Below are 22,116 nucleotides of genomic sequence, written 5' to 3'. Positions count from 1 at the left end.
TTTGAAACACTCAGTTTTGTTCTAAGAGACTCATATAGCAGCTTTGCTGTATTTTAAAATGAAAGCCAGCTAGTGCGCAAATTACCATAAGTTGCAACACAAATAAAAAGCAGCAGACTGGATTTACAGGGTTAGTTGATACCTGTGACACTATTTAAAGGTAAATAATTTGCACCCTGATTAATATGTGAGAATCTTAAAGGATGGGTCCCAATTTGCAACTCCACCTAAAATCTTTTAAATATTTTCCATTTTGAGAATATTATGTAGTTGTGTCTGCATTAAAGTACTCTTCCTTTTAACAGAAAAAACATTGATTTGACATTGCTTTATTGTGTTTTTGTTTTGTATGTCAGTCAAGTCTCTTGGGCCACAATACCTTCCTGATTTAGTAATGGACTGCTCTGACTCAATACATTGAGGGCCGCATTTATGGGGAATTGGTGTAGGGCAGTGCCACAGGTCTTGCTGTGCTACCCTACTCCAATGTTAAAGGGCAATAAGGCACCATATTTGTGAAATACAGTGATTCCTATCCTTTCACCGTGCGCTGGTGCACAATTTACAAACTAGTACCAACGTAGGCACCCTTGCACTATGCTGCAAGGGTGCCTTTGTTACAGGTATGATAGTTTTTGTGCAGAAAGGGGCACCTTCCTCCACAAAAACAATCCAGAGAGGTGTTTTCTTCTTTCCATGTATGCTGCAGAATGCAGCACACAAGGAAAGAGGAAAAAACTTGAAGAAATAAAAATATTTCTCCCCTTACACATGCTCTGGGGAGGGGTAAGGTTTTGGCACTGCCCATGTTTATGTTATTAAGCAAATCTGGGGAAGTGCCAAAATCCATGGTTGTTGCATGGGAAAACCCTCTCCAATGCCCACGGAACACCTCTTTGGTGCAGAGTAAGGCAATGCAGCGACCTGGGCAGCTTTGTCTTACTCCATATTTATGAGACCATGCAAAGCCATGCAGAGTGACTTTGGATGGCCTCATAGATATGACTGAGAGGCTTGCACCACAGGACCATCAAAAAAGTGACTCTCTGGTAGTGCAAGCCTCTCATAAATAAGCTCTTGAGTGTCAGATTTTGCATTGTCAACTCTCTGACAAAGGGAAGGGGGTTTATATTGTCAGCTCTCTGAGAAATGCAAGAGCCCAGGGTTTTACATGGAAAACTCAGTAACAATAATAGGACGAATGTTCCTCAGCAAACACGATAGGGAGAGGCTAAAGATCAAATCAATTAGTGTTCATAATTCATCGATTCACTTTTCAATTCCATACAACAATATGTTCATTTATGGCCATTCCAAAGCTCTCCCAAATCTTTCGACCATTCTTCCATGGCCATGACTCTGCACGCAGGGTATTGAGCCAATGTTAGATTAAACAGGTGGGAGATGCATACCCTGCCTCATGCCAATGTAAGCAACTTAGTAAGAGGGGCAAATTAGGCAGGTCTGCTTGAGAAATCAGTAGTGTAATGTCAAATTGCCTGTTGAATCCTATAATACAGAAACATGTCCAGAATGGTTGTTGGTTCAGCCTCCCATAATTGCTCTGGTGTAATAAACAGTTTTTCAATGTATAAGTTGTCGACCTTAGCCATCCCATGTTTGGTGAGCATATTCTTTCCCATTATCTCCTCTTGTGAGCAGCAGTGCAGGATTATGTAGCATCAATCAATCAATCAATCAATCAATCAATCAATCAGAACACTTGTAAAGCGCACTACATACCTGTGAGGGTCTTAAGGCGCTGGGGGCGGGGAGTGCAGCTACTGATCGAAGAGCCAGGTCTTGAGGAGTCATTGGAAGGCCAGAAGGTCTTGGGTCTGCCGTAAGTTAGTGGGGAGAGTGTTCCAGGTCTTGGCGGCGAGGTGGGAGAAGTATCTGCCGCCGGCGTTCGTTCTTAGGATGCGGGGGACTGTGGCGAGGACGGGGCCGGCGGAGCGGAGCACGCGGGTGAGGGTGTAGAAGCTGAGTCGTCTGTTGAGGTATGCTGGGCCGGTGTTGTGGAGAGCTTTGTGTGCATGGATGAGGAGCTTGAAGGTTATCCTCTTGTTGATGGGGAGCCAGTGCAGGTCTCTCAGGTGGGGTGTGATGTGGCTGCGGTGGGGGATGTCAAGGATCAGACGTGCTGAGGCGCTCTGGATGCGTTGCAGTCGTCTCAGGAGCTTGGCTGACGTTCCTGCGTAGAGGGCATTACCGTAGTCCAGCCTACTGATGATGAGGGCCTGGGTGACTGTTTCGGTGGGGATCCACTTGAAGATCCTGCGGAGCATTTGGAGGGTGTTGAAGCAGGATGAGGAGACGGCGTTGACCTCCTTGGTCATGAAGAGGGAGGAGTCGAGGATGACCTCTAGGTTGCGTGGGTGGTCGGTGGGAGTCGGTGGGAGTCCGGGCTGTTCCTAGTGTTGTCGGCCACCTGGAGTCGTCCCAAGCTGAGGGGGTAGAGCCTAGGATGAGGACCTCTGTCTTATCCGAGTTCAGCTTCAGTTGGCTGTTCCTCATCCATTCGACGACGGCCTTCATTCCTTCATGGAGGTTGGTTTTGGCGGTGTGAAGGTCTTTGATGAGGTAGATGATAAGCTGGGTATCGTCGGTGTAGGAGATGATGTTGAGGTAGTGCTGTCAGGCTATGTGGGCCAGGGGTGCTATGTAGATGTAGATGTAGATGCCATGTAGATGTTGAACAGCGTTGAACAGTGTTGGGCTGAGGGATGAGACCTGGGGAACGCTGCAGATGACCTCGATGGCTTCGGAGCGGAAGGGGGAGAGGCAGACGCTCTGTGTTCTGCCGGAGAGGAAGGAGGTGGTCCAGTCCAGAGCCTTCTCTTGGATCCCGCCGTCGTGTAGGCGTGTTCGTAGGGTGCGATGGCAGACCATGTCGGAGGCGGCTGACAGGTCCAGGAGGATGAGGGCTGCTGTTTCTCCGTTGTCTAGCAGGGTCCTGATGTCGTCGGTGGCATCAATGAGGGCGGTTTTAGTGCCATGTTTGCTGCGGAACCCGGATTGGGATGGGTGCAGGATGCTGTTCTCCTTGAGGTAGTGGGTTACTTGTTTGTTGACGGTTTTCTTGATGACCTTCGCCAGGAATGGGAGCAGGAAGACGGTCCGGAAGTTCTTTAGGTCCTTGGGGTCCGCCTTGGGCTTCTTGAGTAAGGCGTTGATCTCGGATTGTTTCCAGCTCTCCGGGAAGGTTGCTGTCTCAAAGGAGATGTTGATTACTTTCCGGAGTTGGGTGCGATGGCTGTGCTGGCTTTGTTGAAGATGTGGGGTGGGTATGGGTCTAACGGTGATCCGGAGTGGATGGTGTTCATGATCTTGCTGGTGTCCTCGTCGTTGATGCAGGTCCAGGAGAGCAGGCGGTTGGTGCGGGTCGTGGTTGGGGTGGCGGATGTCTCAGTGGTAGTCGGGCGGTCGTAACATTGAAGCTGTTGTGGATGTCGGCGATCTTGTGGTGGAAGAAGGTGGCCAGTGAGTCGCACAGGTCTTGCGAAGGTGGGATGTCATTGTTGTTGGAGCTGGGGTTGGAGAGTTCCTTCACGATGTTGAAGAGTTCTTTGCTGTTGTGTGCATTGTTGTCTAGGCGGTCTTTGAAGGAGGCATTCTTGGCGGCTCTGATGAGGTGATGGTATCTGCGGGTGTCGTTCTTGTGGGCTGCGTAGCTGTCCGGTGTTCGTTATCAGAGCCAGTTTTTCTCTAGTTTTCAGCATGTTCGTTTGGAGGCCTGGAGGTCTTCGGTGAACCAGGTGGCTTTCTTGCTGGTGTGGCTGTTGGAGGGTTTCTTGAGCAGGGCGAGGGTGTTGGCCCAGTTGTCGATCCACTGTCTTAGGTTACGGGCAGCGGTGTCGGGGTCGGTGGACCGGCAGCGTGGGTGGGTGTTGTCACGAGCTGTCTGAGTCCGAGGTTGGCGAGGTTGTCGATCAGGGTGGTGGAGTTGGTGTCGTTGGTGTTGGTTGAGTCTCTGAGAGAGTTCCTGTGGACGATGGCAAATCTTCCACCTACTCCGTTGGTGCGGTCCTTGCGGGTGATCTTGTAGCCTTCCGGGATGGCTATGGCGATGTCTGGTGTTGATGAGGGGGTCAGCCAGGTCTCCGTCAGGAAGGCGACGTCTGGGGAGGTTGAGTCGAGGAGGTCCCAGAATTCAACGGCGTGTTTGCGGGTGGAGCGGGTGTTGAGGAGGATGCATCTGAGGTAGTTGGGCTCTTTCCTGGGTGGAGGTTTGGCGGGGCGGATGCTGGTGAAGCTGCAGTTCCGGCAGGTGAAGGGTCCTTGGGTGCGCTTCACGGTGGCCTGGTAGCAGGTGTGTTCTCGTCCGGAGTTGAGTGCGTGGAGGGTGCTGACATCGTGGGAGAGTCGGGCGTTGTGGCGTTCACGGGGGCCAGGGGTTCTGGCACTGGGTGCGGTCCAGGCGCCTTCGACGCACCAGCAGTGCGCCCGCTGCGCACGTCCGCTGTGCGCCCGCGTAACGGCCGCCATAAATGGGGATGTGGGAGGGAGGAGCAACTGAGATGCGGGAGGCAGGGACAGCGATGGGGAAGCAGCAGCGGGGACTGGAGCGGTGAAGGCACAATCAGGGGCAGCAAGGGGGAAAGAGAAGGCAAAAACCGGGCAGAAATCAGGGAGCAGAAGGCAACAGAAGGATACAGAAGGTAAAAAACAGGCAGAAATCAGGGGCAGCAAGGGGGTAACAGAGGGCAAAAACTGGCACAAATCAGGTAACGGAAGGCAACCGAAGGACACAGAAGGCAAAAAAAACGGGCAGAAATCAGGGGCTGCGATTGGGAAACAGAAGGCAAACATCATGGGCAAAGACAAAGCGTGAAATACAGGGAGCAGACAATGACAGAGATACAAACCTACGACCTACCACTGGCCACCAGGGATGAGGCGCAGGTGGTAGCCTGTGGGTGGAGGAGAGCCGTGACGTCTACAGCAGCGGCTGCATCAGGGCACACAGGGCAGAGCTGTGTGGTGGGGGAGTGACCTACCAGCAAGGTCAAGGGTCGCTTCCCCACCACACATCATAAGGTAGTATAATAACTGATAACCTGCCATTTTATTGAGTCTGTACCATGCATTTTAGGTGGTGAAGACAGTGTTCAGAAATTCGCATTGATCTCTCCTTAGTTAATTTCCTGCGTGAATGTACTCAAATGCCACGACCAGGGTGAGATTTGGAGCGGCAGGGAAGTTGACAGCGCCGTTTAGGGGTGAGAGAGGTGTCAGGCAGGGCTGTGTCCTGGCCCCCTTCCTTTTTACACTTGATACAAATGGCCTCGAAGCAGCCATGTTGGAGGGGTGCCAGGACCTTCCCCTTTTTCAAAATCACCTGATATCTGCCCTCCTCTACGCGGACAACGCTGTGTTTTTTGCACGCACTCCAATGTTCACTTAACAGATAGAACATCTATATGTCTAATCTAGATCCAAAAATTAACATTAAAAAACTTTTATAATGAACGCAGGGCCAAGGCATAAGAAAAGGAGAGACATCTTCATCAACAATACCAAGGTGGAGAATACGAACACGTATCCCTATCTTAGAATTTTAATTGATGATAAATGCTCATGGCGAAAAGCTATAGAGGCCAGAAAGCTGTTATTTTTAAGGTCCACCTCGGCATTAGTTAGCTATTCCCAGAGGCTAGGTAAAAGACCTCCGGCCGAGATGATTCAAATTTTCCAGGCCAAATATATTAGTACTGCCTTCTATGGAGCAGGGTTGTGGGGCTACGTACAGGCGGAAGCACTCCAAAAAGTGGAGAACAGTTTTTTGAGGTTTCTCCTCTCTGTTCCGCGAGGTACCTCGACTTTTGGTTGCCACATAGAACTAGGTTTACCACATATAACGGATATCATAAAAATGCAGCCAATTCTATTGTGGCACTGCCTTTGGTCCTCTACGAAGTTCGTTTTTACTCAAAGCCTTTCGAAAGACTGTCTCGCACTTGAAAATTCAGTTAAGATCGGTTGGCTTCTATATGTTAAGAAGTTCCTGTATGATTTGGGGCTGGAAAGATATTATTATAATCTCCTACTTATTCCAGAGTTATGGAGAAAAAGGTTGAAAAATCGATGCTTGACTCACCTGGAAGATTTGCGTCTGGTCTCTGAAGCCAATAAAAAATCGGTCCAACACTCACTGCTGATCCAATCTTCTATGGTCATTCAGCCTTATTTAATTTGCAACCTGAGTGGCTATGAAAGGTTTCTGTTGACTGGCTTTAGGTTTAATATTTTTCACCGATTGGTAACCTTTCCCAAAATTAATGATTGGTCGAAGCTATTATCACCTTGCCCCTGCAATGACGTCTCAACCCAATCTTTAATTCATGTGGTCCTTTTTTGTAAATTTTATGTAGAACCAAGAAAGCTCTGGTTAATCCCAATTTTAAAAAAATTAGGCTTAGGTCAATGTGGTCCTGCCCTCACTGTTTTACAACTTATGGATTCAGAATGCTTGATTATAAATATTGTTAAATTCCTGAAATTCTGTATTAGCCATAGGACTAATCTATAATAGAATACTGTTGTACTTTCTCTTTTGTTTTCCATTGTGCTTTCGATTGAAACTTGTATGGTTTTTAATAATATGTCTGTATACTAAGTTATTTTATCCAGACACACTTGTCTTTTTAAACTTGTATCAATTTGTATAAATGTATTCGGTTTATATGTATGCACTTTTAAGGCTTTTCTTAATTGAAACCGAATAAAGTAATTTTGAGTTGAGACAGTGTTCACTGTTCCTCTTGCTGAGAGGAGTCCAGTATACAGGCAAGTGTGCAGGATGTTTGGGGCTATTACCTCTGTCTCAACCACCAGATGTGGTGAAAGAGATCGGGAGTTTCAGTATATAATGTCAAAGGCCTGAGCAGATAAGTAATAAGGCACAGTCAGACTGGCTTCAGCCAGCGGAAACACCATTATTTCCCATCACAATCAAGGGTGTCCCCCAGACCATACCAACTGCCTCAGTTCAGTTTTTAATAATGTTGAGTAGAGGAGATCAGGATATCCATGAAGAGGAATAGAAATGTAGGTGTTAACACCATCTTGATGATAGTCACTCACCAGCAAATGTAAGTGGAAGTCTTATCCATCTATTTATTTGGGTGCATAGTTTTGTCACTGCAGGACCTTAATTGCTATTCATGACCACGTTAAACTCCCTATTTATCGATACACACAAACATCTGATAGAGTCATCCTTCCACTAAAGAGGAAATTCTGTAACAATCTGTAAGATGTATCGTGTAAGTGGGTATATCTCTGATTTATTTCAGTTAATCAGCATACAAGAATATCTCCCAAATGTAGTAATTTCTTGGTGCATGGTTTTCTCCTAAAAAGGAGTATATTGACTGCAAATCACAATATAATTAAGAATCTGTGTAGGAAATTCACTCCTCTGTGAGCCTGGGGTTCCCTCAACTTACGTGCCATAGGTTCCAGGGAAGAAGTGGCAACAATGAAAAACCTTGTTGGGTGCCTCTGTTCAGAGCCACAGGTTCTGACTGCATATTATTAATCAGTATACTGGCAGTAGGAGCTGTGTATAGTAGAGTGATCATACGTATTATGGTGTTGCTATGGCTCATTGGGTGTAAGATTGTGAATAAAAAGGGACATTCAGCATATAAACAGACTTCTGCACAGGGAGGTCTGGGATAATCTGGCTCAGCGGGGCAAATACGAGACATCGATTGCATGAGGTGGTTCTAGTCAGAATAAATCCAGTCTTGTCATGCAGGATAAGGCCCTATAGGACTGTGACAGTGTTGTGGCAAACACTCATGGATCATCACGGTGTGTAACGCGGTGACCTACCCTTCATTCTGGAGAAGAATGTTACACACCATGACGATCCATACGTTTTTGACGCAGCACTGTCCCGTTCTTCTGCTGTGACCCAAGGTGCACAATATTCCTGATTGGAAGGTTGGATTTAGAGGCTTCATTAGGTCAATTGAAAAGTAGGTACCTGTGTGATTTACTCTCATTCTTTTTGGTAATTATTTGATACCAAATACACCCGCCCACTTAACCCTGACTAAGGGTAGGGATTCTAGTTCTCACTTTTTTTGTCCTGATGAAATGCCATGGATCCCTCCTGGACCTCTGAAGCGTTAAAACATGCCGGCCTATACACGTTGATAGATTGCCTCTCTTAAACAATCGACATACACTTTTTATCTTCACCTAGGGGAACCCGGATTAAAAGTAGATTTGTGGTACCCCTAACAAAGTTTTAGTTCACCACTTCACTTTTCTCCCACACACCTGCAATCACCATCAGGGCCTTTTTACTAAAAGTTCTCTGCTAAAGAGCCCTCTCGCGGGGCCCCAGGGGTATTGCAATGATGACCCCACAAGGAGCCAAGCCTGAGGATGAAGCATGACACCGTCATGCGTGTGTGAGGGCATTACTTCCTAATAAGGAAGACCCCCCCTGCCCCTGCTACAAATCTAACCTAAGATACAGAACCACAGGAGCAGATACCCCGTATTTATTCTCATATTTGTCATTTCCACCAACACAAAATGTAGTAGCAGTGAATGTTAACATTCAGGAAATGCCAACGGTTTATCGAAAACATGATTGACATGTCAATGATGCAGTAACTTAAGATGGTCGCCCAAACAATCCAATGGATGAAGAGGGCTGTTCTATAGGGCCTTTCTATGTATTTTTTATATTTATTTTTGTTGTTTTGTGTTAATAGATGAGCTCCTGGACAGCTAAATCCGTCATGCCTGACCTACAAGTCAATAAAGAAACACAATCTTAACAAGCACCGAAAAACCAACAATTTAGCCGTTTATATGTTTCCAAAATCTGTTCTGGGTAGCATAAAGTTCTCTATACCATTAATAACGTAAAATAGATGTACATTTTTTTACTCATTTTATTGTAGCATGTAAAAATATAAACGAGGGCAGATTGTACACCTCATATTGTACCAGAACACTAAAAACAGATGTTCTGCCATTTTAGGAAAAACCTGCTTCTCGTGACAATCTGCGGCTGCCTGTTCCTCTCAAAGCCCAGAATGAATTTCCCTTGACTGCAAACTAATACACTGAATGGAGAAACATCATTCCCAGCCCATGCTCGCTTCCGTTCACACCCTCTATTATGTTCTCGGGGGGCTCAGGTATACATTTCCTTCTTCATCATTTAACAGGACTTCTGCTTCCCTTTTATGTAAACGTACACCTCTGTATCTTTCTCTTCCGTTGGTAGCGCTAAATATCTCAGGAAAACTCCCTGAAAGTGTGTTTTAAGATTCAAAGCAGTTGCCCTGCCAAATGGTTTTGGGGAAAAATGCAGTGAAAAACGATTAAGCCTTGCTGGAAAATATTTCTGATAACACCTCATGTTTCTCGCGGATAATATTTCCATCTTGCAATGTTATTAGTGCAAGTACGTTTTATTTCTCTACTATTCCAACATTTTAAACTCTGACTGGGTGAGCAAGCTACAACTCAGATGTGATTCAAATGAGGCTCATAATTTGATATTCGTTGCCTGGATTTTAACAATACCTTAATGCTGACCTGTCAGTATTGCAGATTTCAGTGAAAAAAATATGTTTCCTTTCAGAGGAGTTTTACTTCACGTTGTGATGTGTCGCTTAAAGCAAGACTCGAAAGAGAGCTGAACACAGCCATAGCAAACGCTTTGGTACAGCTTTATCTTAGGTAGAGCAAGGGCAGGAAGTAAATAGATGCTCATGATTGTTTTTTAACCAAATGAGACTCAGGGGCAGATTTACAAGCCCCTTGCGCCACGTTTACGCCGCGTTGCGTGACGCATCAGTGGCGTAAACGTGGCGCATCCCTGTGAGGCATTTACAACGTGATGTATCTAGGGAGATGCGTCACGTTATAAAGCCCAGCACCACAATGGGGGCGTTCCCACGCAGGGTGGGCGTTACGGTGCCTGTGCGCCTCGCAAATGTGCCTGCGTGAAATTTACACGATTTCACGGAGGCACTTCCGCGACGATGCTACGTCAATTCCGTACGCCTGTTTGAAGCAGGCATAAGGACTGACGCAGCATGTTAAGTATTGGGCGTCCCTGAGCATTGCTGGAGTTGCGTTGCGCTTGCGACGCGACTCCAGCGATGTGCCGCCCTTATGTCATGAGATGCGTCACGCATCTGCCTACCCTTGCGCCACGGCGCGCCGCATTATAAATGCAGCGCATCTGCCGTGACGCAAGGGTAGTTTTGCGTGAAGTATTTATTCTGGCGCATCGCTGCTGATATGCAGAGATGAGTCAGAACTCGTAAATATGCCCCTCAATCGTTAATTTTACAGTATAGCTTTTCAAAATATACTGATGAAAACAATACATTTCAAAGGTACTTCTAAAAAGAAAATCATCAAACATGATAAAGCTTATAGAACGGCACCCAGGAATATTATTTCTCTGCAGGTACAAACCCTTATGTATCCCTCAATCAAAAGAGTATGCACATCCCTATTGACTGATTTGCTATTGATGGTGTGTTTACACCCGCTCCAGACCACAACACCCTGCCCGCATGAAGCGGGCAGGGGACAACAGAGCTACTGACTCCCGTGGCCGCTGGAAGAGAATATGCCATGGGAGCCGGTGGGGCAGTCAGGCGTGGGCTCCCTGAGCTTCCCTCAACATGCAAGATTCGCGGGGTGCCCTAGTGGGACCGGGAACCCTCTAGGAAAATAATAAAACAAGGTAAAAGCTTTCCAACACACCCTGGCACAACAGGAGACCCACTCATAAATATATTCACTGCTCCAGGATGGAGCATCCCTTAACACCCTGTGGGGCTGACTAATTTGCATGTTTTTCTCTTCTTGTGGTGGCCCGTGGAGGACAGGGGCCCACCATCACATCTGGGAAGTGGTGTGGAGGGCTGTAGGAGATACAGCATCACTACAGAAGTAATGTTTAGAAAAATGCCCATACATTTGCAATGTCAACGAATCAATGACCCTTTGGTATTATGTCCTCATATTTAAAGCAGTCCCAAAGCTGGAGGTTTTGCTCTACAGCTGGGAGTGTAGTATTTTTTGGCGACTGGCTCTGTGGCTACCTTTAGTGTGGCCTTAAGGTGTATCAGGGAGGAACATGCTGTGCAATGCTCTCTCGGGGCTTAGTCTATGGGTGCGTTTTATGCTGCCAGAAAGCGGTGCTCTCTAGGGGCTGTTTGTATGATTGCCTTCTATGTTTCCTGAAAGTAAATAAAACAAAACACAATCACGTCATGTTCATTTTAAAAAGCTTTCTTGATAGAATAATCCTGGCTGTAATCATTACTGAATGCTGTTTTAGCCTGTGGTTTGTTGTTCTTGTCATATGGTGAATTCCTAATAAAGCCAATAGGCTTCTTTGATCCAAAGTGATGCCTCCTATATTGTGTGCTCTGGTATGCATGGTGGGGGGTACTGTGATTTTGGTGTTAGGAACCCTTGGGGTCAAATGAGATTACGCAATGTCATCTATGGTATTTTCAATCTGCCATGAGTATATGTCTGCAACCCAATGCTCAGAATGTGGTAGTGGGTCTAAAACAAGTGTAAGTTTCTTTTCCTAAAGAAAAAGCACTGACTGGGCAATTGTGTAATGAGTTTTAATATTGTGTGCCAGCAAATGGTGATTACTGGCCCACACCACGTCCTTGGACTGCTCTGCATTGCTACCTTGAGAGTGCCAGACTCAGAATCAGCTTTATTCAGCTGAAAAACAGCATACATACAAGGATAAAACCAGTCAAGTGAACCACCATATCAATAAAAACACAGCAATAATACATAAAATCATCAACTAAGTGAAAACAGATTGTTAAAAAGTTGAATACACATGATTAGTTAACGTGCATAGAGCTCCTAGAACGTACTGCTGCCTGAAAAAACGAACTTACACAATGGCAAATTTCATATTCTGATCATTCTTATAAAAAGCTGAAGAATTTTGAAAATTCGCATAAGCCTCATAAGAGGTACTAAAAACTTTTTGGTGTAAATTGTTACAAGGACATTCTCTGGAGTCAAGCTTATACTGGTACCCAATTAGAAAACATTGGGAGCATTTCATTGTACAAGCTGTAAAGCTAAATGAAAGGGAGTGCTCCCATCTCCTACTGGCATTCCACAAGTAACTGTCGGGGACGACCCCAGGATTAAATTGCAGTTAGCTCATAATATTAGGTTTCCAGGCTTCTGCACTTAATCTCTCGGCTTGTACCTGTTCAATCAATAAGGCGTACGCCTGCTTCCTTCCTAGAGCAGTGCATGCGGCTGTATCAGGCAAGATGTTGGCTAGACCAATCCCTTCCAAAGATTTTTTCACGTACACCAACCATGGGATAGAAAGTCCTTTATCTCAGGCCAAACAGTCAGAGAGTATATCCTTTGTAAGTAAGGCTTCTTTCATGCTCAGAATGGATAACCCCAAAGGGGTTGGCGAGTGCAAATTCGCTCACTTAAGTAAGTTAAGTCCAACACTTTCTGGCAAATAAAATTGGGAGTCGATGCAGAGACTGTCAGGATTTTACTGCAAAAGCTGTTTTCTTACCTCTGAAGTGTGTTTAGGTCACAGATTCCCCAGATTTCTGCCCCGTAAGTTGCAATAGGTACACACTGGATGGAATATATTTGTAACAGTGGCCTTTTGCCAGGGAGGGGTGGTAAGATAAGGAATGAGCCTACTTCTTTCTATAGCTTAGCCGTACTCTCTGGGATATGGGATGCCCATGAGTTAGTGGAGACCCCCAACTAAGAGAAAGTGTTTGTGCTAATAGGGGTTTCGAGTCCACTGTGATAGATGAAAATCTCCTGCGATTCGTGCCACAAAATATTAACCAAGATTGGGACAAATTAGTCGAGGTTTGCCATAAAATGCACAAATTAATGGACTAGAAGACCAGGGGTTTTGAGAGTATGAGCAATTAATACAAGATTATCCGCATGGAGTAGTGCGGGTTGGGTTGCACCATTCATCATTGGTACATAAGGGCTGCACTTATTAAGTTCTGAGCTAAGATTAGTTATGTACAAAATGAATAGCAGTGGAGCAAGTACACACCTTTGGCAACACACCGTCCTATGCTAAATCCATCTGACAATTCCCCATTGTTACCAAAATTAACCCAGGCTTTGCCCTTAGAGAGTCAAGCTCTACAATGGGGTGCTTGGTTCCCAGTAAGGGGGAATGGTGGGCCTATTACTTGTGCATGCCTCACACCCTGCACAACTAATAACCCTATTTCCTATAGTACCAATTTTTAAGTTTGCAGGTGCCAGTAATGCTGCTTTCAGTCTTCTCAGTTATTGGGCTGGCGAGCTCATTGGGATGCACCTGGGCTCTGAGAGTGGTACAGAAACCTGGACCTCACAGGACAGTCACTTTATTACTTATAGTGGACACAAATCCACCCCAACTAATAAACCACTTTTTCACAGTAGTATTGCAATCTGCCAGTAAAACGTGACTTCCGTTTGTTTGAGGTGTCTTTCATTGATATATGCCAACTTGATTGATGACTACTTTCCTGTGTCCTCCATTCCCTGCTTGGTACTCTCTAGCAGTTGCATTGTGGCACCAGCAGTATACAGAAAATCCATAAAGAAATCGCTAAATAGTCAGTAAATAAATACATGCATTAACAAATACTAAATATTGCAGTTTGGAGCATGATATTGGATATCTAACATCTGGATGTAACTTGGGTTGAAAATACAAATATGATGGGTGAAATGTTTAAATTAATAACACCATGGCATTGGTCTGGGTATCATTCAGCTCCAATGTGTTTTTTGCACTGCCCCAATACAGCCAAGGATCGATTCTGCTTTCCCAACCAGAGCTTGTCAAACATTGTCTAACTAAGTCAAGTCTTTTGATTTATACAGGAGAAGGATAACATTTTATAAAATCATCTACATGTTTGTAAGACAAAGCATTGGGCACTGTTTATGTTGTGGGTGTCCCTGATTTCATAACTGTGAAGTAGTTGTCCCACACATACCCTAACAACCTTTGTTATTTGCGTCAGAGATGTCTATAGTTCTGCAGGCATGTAAAACTTGACTTGCTTGTTTGTAATGATCACATATCATTGAACAGAGATAAAATAAGTCTGTGCAAGAGTCGATGGCACAACGTAATGTGTAAATAGTAATGTAAAAAACTGTAACAAAGTGCATGACTTTAGATTATTTTCTGTGAGAACATTTCAGAGCATCTGTGGACCAGAGTTCAATCAATTTCAGGACATAAAACACCAAAGTTGGGCCAAAAATCTAATTCAATGACAGACATCCAGGATGCTTTTTGGGAAAGAAACTGCAACAGCAGAATGGAAATGTCCTAGTATTAAATGTAGGCAGCATACACTTCAATAATAGTCTCACTAGCAGCCCTTCCCGACGTTGTCCGGGAGCAATTAGGCTTCAGGGCCCCCACCCGCCCCGACGTTGTCCGTGGGTCCTCCGGAGCCTTCCTCCATATGTTGCAGTATTATACCTGTATGGTTACTTTGTACGCTTTCGTAACCTGCACACGTAACTTTTTCCTCCTGTAATGCACCGTTTGGCACACTTTTGTAATGCTCTGTTTGCTTCCTATTGCTACCTGCACACGTCACTTTTTCCTCCTATACCTCTATGTTTACTTTTTACGCTTTTGTGACCTGCACACATAACTTTTTCCTCCTGTAATGCACCGTTTGGCTCACTTTTGTATTGCTCCGTTTGCTTCCTCTTGCTCACGATGTACGCTTTTGTAACCTGCACACGTAACTTTTTCCTCCTGTAATGCCCCGTTTGGCTCACTTTTGTAATGCTCCGTTTGCTTCCTCTTGCTCACGATTGTCATTTTTTACTTCATTTTTCCGTCGCTCACCGCTCCTAACTAAATAAATAAATAACCTACCTCATTCGCCGCTCACTAATGCTCCGTTTGCTTCCTATTGCTACCTGCACACGTCACTTTTTCCTCCTATACCTCTATGTTTACTTTCTACGCTTTTGTAACCGGCACACCTAACTTTTTTCCTCCTGTAATGCACTGTTTAGCTCACTTTTGTAATGCTACATTTGCTTCCTCTTGCTCATGATGTACGCTTTTGTAACCTGCACACGTAACTTTTTCCTCCTCTAATGCACCGTTTGGCTCACTTTTGTAATGCTCCGTTTGCTTCCTCTTGCTCACGATTGTCATTTTTGCTTCATTTTTCCGCTGCTCACCGCTCCTAACTAAATAAATAAATAACCTACCTCATTCACCGCTCCTCCCCGCCTGTCCGCCGCTCCTCACAGCCTGTCCACCGCTCCTCACCGCCTGTCCGCCGCTCCTCACCGCCTGTACGCCACTCCTCATCATGCCATGTCTGCTGGTCCTGTTCGCGCTCCTGGACGCCGCTCCTCCTCATGCTCCTTACGTCAGCACGCACGTCGCGGCCGGCGCTTCTTCCAAGGGACTACTTTTTTTACGGGAAATTTTTTAAATAACGTATCTTTATTAAGTTTATATAGCCTATGTCCATCTGCACACCCTGACGATTACAACGATGTATCGGGTGTGTGGATTGGCGCTGTGGTTCCCGAGTTTACCCGCCTCAAATGTTCAAAGTTCTTCCTTTATAATAGTAGTATAGATTATATACTGCAGTGGCAAAGCAGTGCAATAGGAAACATTACTTGATGCCACAGGACAAGTGTTCCTGAAATGCTTGGGGTTTCTCCCAGCTCATCAACAGCATTTTGTACAGTTCTGTGATACAGCACCATGGTTTATTTGACATTTTCATGAAGGGTTAACCATTGACAAAGATGGAGGACAGTCAGCAAAGCATTTGACAGCTTGTTCATAGCAGCGATAGAAACAGCTAATAACAAGATTAAAGCCATTTTTAAGATCGTCAACGATTTTAATAAGCCCAAATTTTTAGTGCAGGAAATTCCGCCCTCGGAGAGTCTCTGTGATACCATCGCAGATTTTTTCGAGGAAAAAGTACAAGGACTCATGAAGGATTTTACAATCCCTGCCCTAGAGTTAGGAGAGGGAAATAGGAAAGAGGGCCAGGCCGTAGATCAGCTGGTGACTTTCAAGCCAATTAGTCTTGATGAGACACATCGGGTAATATTGGCTACGAAGTCAGGCTCACCTTTTGATCCTTGCCCTCCCAGGCTCCTACACCGGATTGTGGAGGTAGCCAATCCAGTAATTAATGAAATCGTAAACACCTCACTGGCGACAGCAAATATCCCAACTGAATGGAAATTAGCGGCAGTTAAGCCGTTGCAAAAAAAACAACTCCCTGATCCTAGCACCCTATCCAACCTAAGGCCAATCTCATTACTTCCAGTACTGTGTAAAATCACAGAGTCACTGGTTAATAAACAGCTCACGGAGTTCCTGGAAAACAGTGAAGCATGGCACCCTAATCAGGCTGGCTTTAGAGCCCAACACTCCACTGAGTCGGCTCTCCTGTTCACTACTGATACCATCCACCTGGCCCTGGACCAAGGCAAGAAGGCCGTCTTGATTTTATTAGATCTGTCGGCAGCCTTCGACACGGTCTCACATGTCATCTTGATCGACCGGCTAAATACATCTGGCATTGCAGGTACAGTCCTAGAATGGATTAAAAACTTTCTGAGTGGCAGGAGGCAAGTGGTCACCTTGGGTGAATATCACTCCAAAGAGAAACCGCTGACGACGGGAGTGCCTCAAGGGTCCAGCCTGAGTCCGACATTGTTTAATGTCTATACTGCACCCCTGATCAGGATGATATCGTCTTTCGGCATTGATGTGGTGGCATATGCAGACGATACTCAACTGATCCTGACTCTGGATAGAGCAAATCATAGCTGGTAGGAAAAGCTCAAATATTGCCTAACGGCTACATTTGATTGGATGCGGAGAAAACATCTTAAATGCAATATGGGCAAGACCGAGATCATGCCAATTGGCCCTAATAACGATTTTATCCCCAGAGTATGGTGGCCAGAGGAAGCAGAAATACCACCTCACACCACCGACATGGCCTGCAACCTGGTGGTCAATAATGATTCCGACCTGTCATTTAAGCAACAGGCATCAAGAGTTGCGGGGACATGTTTCGGGGTCATAAAGGGACTCAGGAAGTTTTTTGACTTGCTACCACTGTAGTCAAGGAAGACTGTTACAGTGGCCCTGGTGACAATACGGATAGACTACTGTAACAGTCTCTATGCTGGAACCAATAAAGGGGTCACTCATAGATTCCAGATGGTGCAACACGCAGCAGCCAGGTTGGTGCTGATATGGCTGAAAAGATCATCTGCAACGGAGGCACTAAAAATCTTTCATTGGCTTCCAATAATAAAAAGGGTGCTCTTTAAGATACTGATCATTACATTTAGAGCAATCCATTCCTCAGGGCCAACATATCTACGGAAAAAGTTCTCTAGGTACCATCCATTACGAACTCTGCGCTCCTCAAATGCCAATTTGTTGGTTGTCCCAGGTTTTAGACTCAGGACACGAGGGGGCAAGTCATTGTCAGTGTTGGGCTCGAAAGCATGGAACACTCTCCCATCTCATCTAAGGGCCCTAGAGAGAGAAACAGAATTCCGAAAAGTATTAAAAACCTGGATTTTTAAGCTACAGGATACCACTGTTAGAGCATTAGTGTAATAATTGGATTGGCAAAAACTAAGCAGCTAGACCATCCTACATCTCCTGGTCTCTTATGGGCGCCTAGATGCTCCTTGGAGCGATAGTTGCGTGGTACAAATGAACTATCACATCACATCACATCACATGTTCACTAGCATATTCTGCCGTCTTTTCTTGCACATACGGCATTCTGGATGGTGGAGTAGGACCTTCTCCACTGTTGTGTAGTTTCCACTAATCAGTAGAAACTGCGCATTAATGGACGACATAAACTTAGGATGGTGCAAGACTGATTCCATGCATCCCCTCAGGATATGCAGTCCCTTGGACCAGGTAGTTCACAGTGCCACTGACAGCCCCCAATAAGATTAGGCAGGTAGTGAACAGTTCTGACTACTACTGATCATGACAGCCCTGTTCCCTCAGGAACTGTGGTGACAGACCTAGAGCTTTTCTTACAGTCTCTCATCCACTCTTTCACTTAGAGAAATATACAAAGAATACACGAAGAAACGTTTTTCATATCTTTTGAACCATAGTGATTCTTGTATATAACATATGTGCTGCAATGATCAATAGACAGAAGCAGACAAAAGGTATAATGAGTGTCAAAATAGTGTATAAACTGAAGCGTTCCACCATCTTGTTGAGAAAGCTCGTAGATGCATATACACAGCATTTATGACAATCTAGCGTAGTCCTATGATGCAAAGCCTAAACTATGTGTCTAGGGTGTGAATGTATGGTCTGCCAATAAACCCCCTTCTGGATGATTTGACCCCTTGACCTGGTGGGTAAGAATGTAGGATCCTGTCTTGGTCACAAACTGGACACCCCTCACAGAAATGTCAGTCAGCTAGGCGAAAGCTTCAGCATGCAGGGATCCCTAGAAGTCAGCAGATGTGTCTCCTTTGATTGTATTTGGAAAAAAAAGAATATATATAGAAAAGGGCATCCTTGCCATGGGCCGTGATTGTGATCAGGCTGCATATTGTTTGTATCCCACAGATAGCTGCATCGCCATATGGATGTAATACCAAACACATTTGTATTACGCATGTGAAGGCCAAGCACATAGTGCAAGTTCTTTTGTGTCTGCAAGGTCGGTGTTTCTTAGAAACTGACCCAAGTGTCACAAATGCAAATGCGTATCAAAAGTTGATGTGACAAAGGGAAGGCAACTTAAGAAAAGAACCGTGTGCTTGGCACTATTTCCTACCCGTAAAATGCAAATGTCTGCTCATGGATGTTTTTATGTTTGACCCGGCCAATTTCTTAATCAGCGTAGTAGACTTCCAGCACCCTCATTCTCCTGCCAGCTACAATCGCAGTAGAATGCACTTATGCCTTGAATTTGAGAGGTAGGGATGCCAGTTGTAATGACTTTGTTGATGATGCAGTTCGTTTTGAAGATGGTGTTTGCCAGCAAGTGGAGGCAGTGGAGTTCTATTAGTGCTGGGGTGGTGATGTGGTCATAGTTCTTCTTGTCCTTGATGATACTAGCATGAATGGCTAGACAAGGGGACCCAAAAGAATTTGCAAGGTACTTTTTTTTGTCGGATGCTACACAGAAGAAAGACGTCTTCTGTTCCTCTAGTAGGTAATGCACAATTCCTGCTGCATCCAATCAAGCTAATCAGGACCCGATGATGGAATAGTCTAATTAGAAGCAAAAATACTATTTTCACATTTGCATTTATTTTTGAGAGCCCCAAAAAGGGCTATTTTGTGATAACATGCAATAGCCAGAATGCAGTTAGTGTACCTCTCTTAAAACAGTGCCTTGCGGAGAAAGAATTATTTTCTTTGTGCTTCTAAGGTAACCAGAATGTTTGCTAATGAATAACATATCACTGATTTACATCTCCAAGGCAAAAACAGCGGATCCAGGTATTCACGGGCTCAGTGTAAAAGATTATCATGGTTACAGAGACCTGCACTGACGTATCTTTTCACTAGGAGTTGGTGACACATTTTGGCCTAGAATTCATGCCGTCTACTCTGTGTTTGTTAACTGATGTTGTAACTCTTTGAATTCATTGTGCATTGGATTCAATGGCTGAAATGTTATACTCCATCATTTTCTTTACCCTGTCCTGCTTATCCGTGCAAGGTGCTTTGATCTGAAATTGTTTTTGAACACTTCTGCAGTTTACCCAGACATTCATTGTGTCACCAGAACCCTTCTCTCACCCAGTGGAACTAGCCGAATCCCAGGTCTGCCGGATTGTGTTACTTAGTTCTGAGCTGCATATTTACTTTGTTTGTTCCTTCTTTGGTACTCCTCCCTTGAAAAAAAGATGCCTTGCTTTTGTGAATTTAAAATAATATATGTCAAACCGTTAGTTGAAATCACCCACAGGGGCTTACGTGTTGCACTAGAAGCAAGGTTGTAGACAGTGTGATTACAAGTCTATTATTGTTCAAATGCGTCTGTAAAACTCTATGTAATTGTTGAACAGAGTATGTGTACAGCGTCCACTCAAAAGTAAAAAAAATAAAAATAGACATTACACTTTGTAGTGTAAGCATATAGCATGACTACCGGGGTTTTCAAATAAAGAAAAACATGACGTTCATAATAGTAAAAAAAATAGAAAAGACATTTTATCCACAAGCGACATTTAGCATAACATCAAGTCCCATTACGCTTTTGCTTGAAATGTGCCGTGAATTCTAATTTAACAAATTACATTAACATTTTGTTTGCATTTTACTTGCGTTTTCTTTATTTTTTGTTTACATGACAAATGAGAGGGTATTAAGAAGCTACATTAGAAAGTATACACTCCTAAGCCCACATTTACTAATATTTCATGAAATGCAGGGCAGCAAGGGGAGTTACTGCATTGTGATGCATGAAAGGAGAGAGCAGAACTGCATCCCATTTACAAAAACATGGTGGGGTTCTGTTCAGTCCTACCACTGGCACACTTGTGGCTGCCTAGTAACAACACGGGCACCTTTGCTTTATGTCACAAGGGTGCCTGCGCTGTGGTCAGTGTGCCTGCGTTGTCAGAATAGGATACCTTCTTGCACAAAACTACCCCTTGAGGCTATATCTTCTTTGTATCTGTGCTGCAGAATGCACACATGAAAGAAGACATAACAAGGTGAAATGAAAATATTTCTCTGCGTTATGCCAGCCTCAGGTATGTGCCTCATTTTGGAGCAAAACCCATGTTTACTGGTAGTAAATGTTGGTTTGCATTAACCCCTTCCATGCTGATGGCGGCCGGGAGCCGTCATGGCACACAGTGCTCGTGTGCTGATGACGGCTCCCGGCCGCCATGACCACACCTGCGATCGGAATGTGCAGCACAGGCGCAGAATCAAGGTCGCGCCCAAGGGGTTAAAATACATGGGTGGATACATAGGAACAAGCAATGGGTGTTGCAGTGGGCGTTCCGGGGCAATGGGTGTTGCAGTGGACGTTCCGGCACAACACCCATTGATTTGACACTGCCTCCGATTTACAAGGGTGGAGTAAATAGGAGGCAGAGACAAAATTAAGACCAGGGAAAACCTGGTCTTAACATGGGGAAATGAGGAGAAATGTTTTATTTCTTCTTGTTTTGCTGTTTCTATTTGTGCTGCAAAATGCCATGAATGATTGTTTACGTGCAGGAAAGTGTCCCTTCCTGCACATAAAGAATAATAAAAAAAATTATGATTTGCAACTTCCATGTGTACTGCACAATGCAGCACACATAGAAGTTGCAAATCGCTATTTGTGATTGTCTATGTGCAGGAAGGGACATAAACAATCATTCCCTCAATGCAGGCACCCTCGCACTATGGTCCAAGGGGGCCTGTGTTGGCGCTAGGCAGCTTAATTTAGCACAACCGCAAGGGAAAACGTAGGGATGTGCCATATCTTTGCAAATACAGTTCATCCCTGCGTTTTCAGAATGGCGGAGCGTGGCGTTAGCATTTTGTGCGTAACGCCTGGCTCCGCCATTGCATTGTAAATATCCATCTGTGTTCCTTTCAGGGTAACATCCCTGTGTTTGTAACCAATTGAGAGGCGTTGAAAATAGTGACCTGTGTAATCCTGTGTAATTAATATTCATTAAGCATGCTGCTCTGCAAGCCCTGTGAACAGGAATTTTAGGATGCGACCTATTACTACATAGGTCACATCGCAAAATTACAGGCAGGTCAAAACAGTCAAGCGAAACTTGCACCCAGTCTTGGAAACTGCCGCTCAGTGCATCTGGCCATTCACTCTCAGGATAGCTTTCTTTTCTTAGCTCCAGCCTAGTTGTTTTTCCAAAAACGAAAATGCTACTCTGCAGTTTCACATGCATGAACTCTCATATTTTACCTACAATAAGGCCTTTAGTTACTCTGAGAAAGACAAACATTTGCATTTGTAACAAAAAAACTGATGTTCATAAACACGTGTTGTTTCATAGTACGCCACTTACATCTGCCATGTTCACGTC

The sequence above is a fragment of the Lissotriton vulgaris genome, chromosome 10, assembly GCF_964263255.1.
Source record: "Lissotriton vulgaris chromosome 10, aLisVul1.2, whole genome shotgun sequence".
In the NCBI taxonomy this organism is placed as follows: Eukaryota; Metazoa; Chordata; class Amphibia; order Caudata; family Salamandridae; genus Lissotriton; species Lissotriton vulgaris.
The sequence above is the reverse complement of the archived record's forward strand: the minus strand, read 5'-3'. Positions refer to the sequence as shown.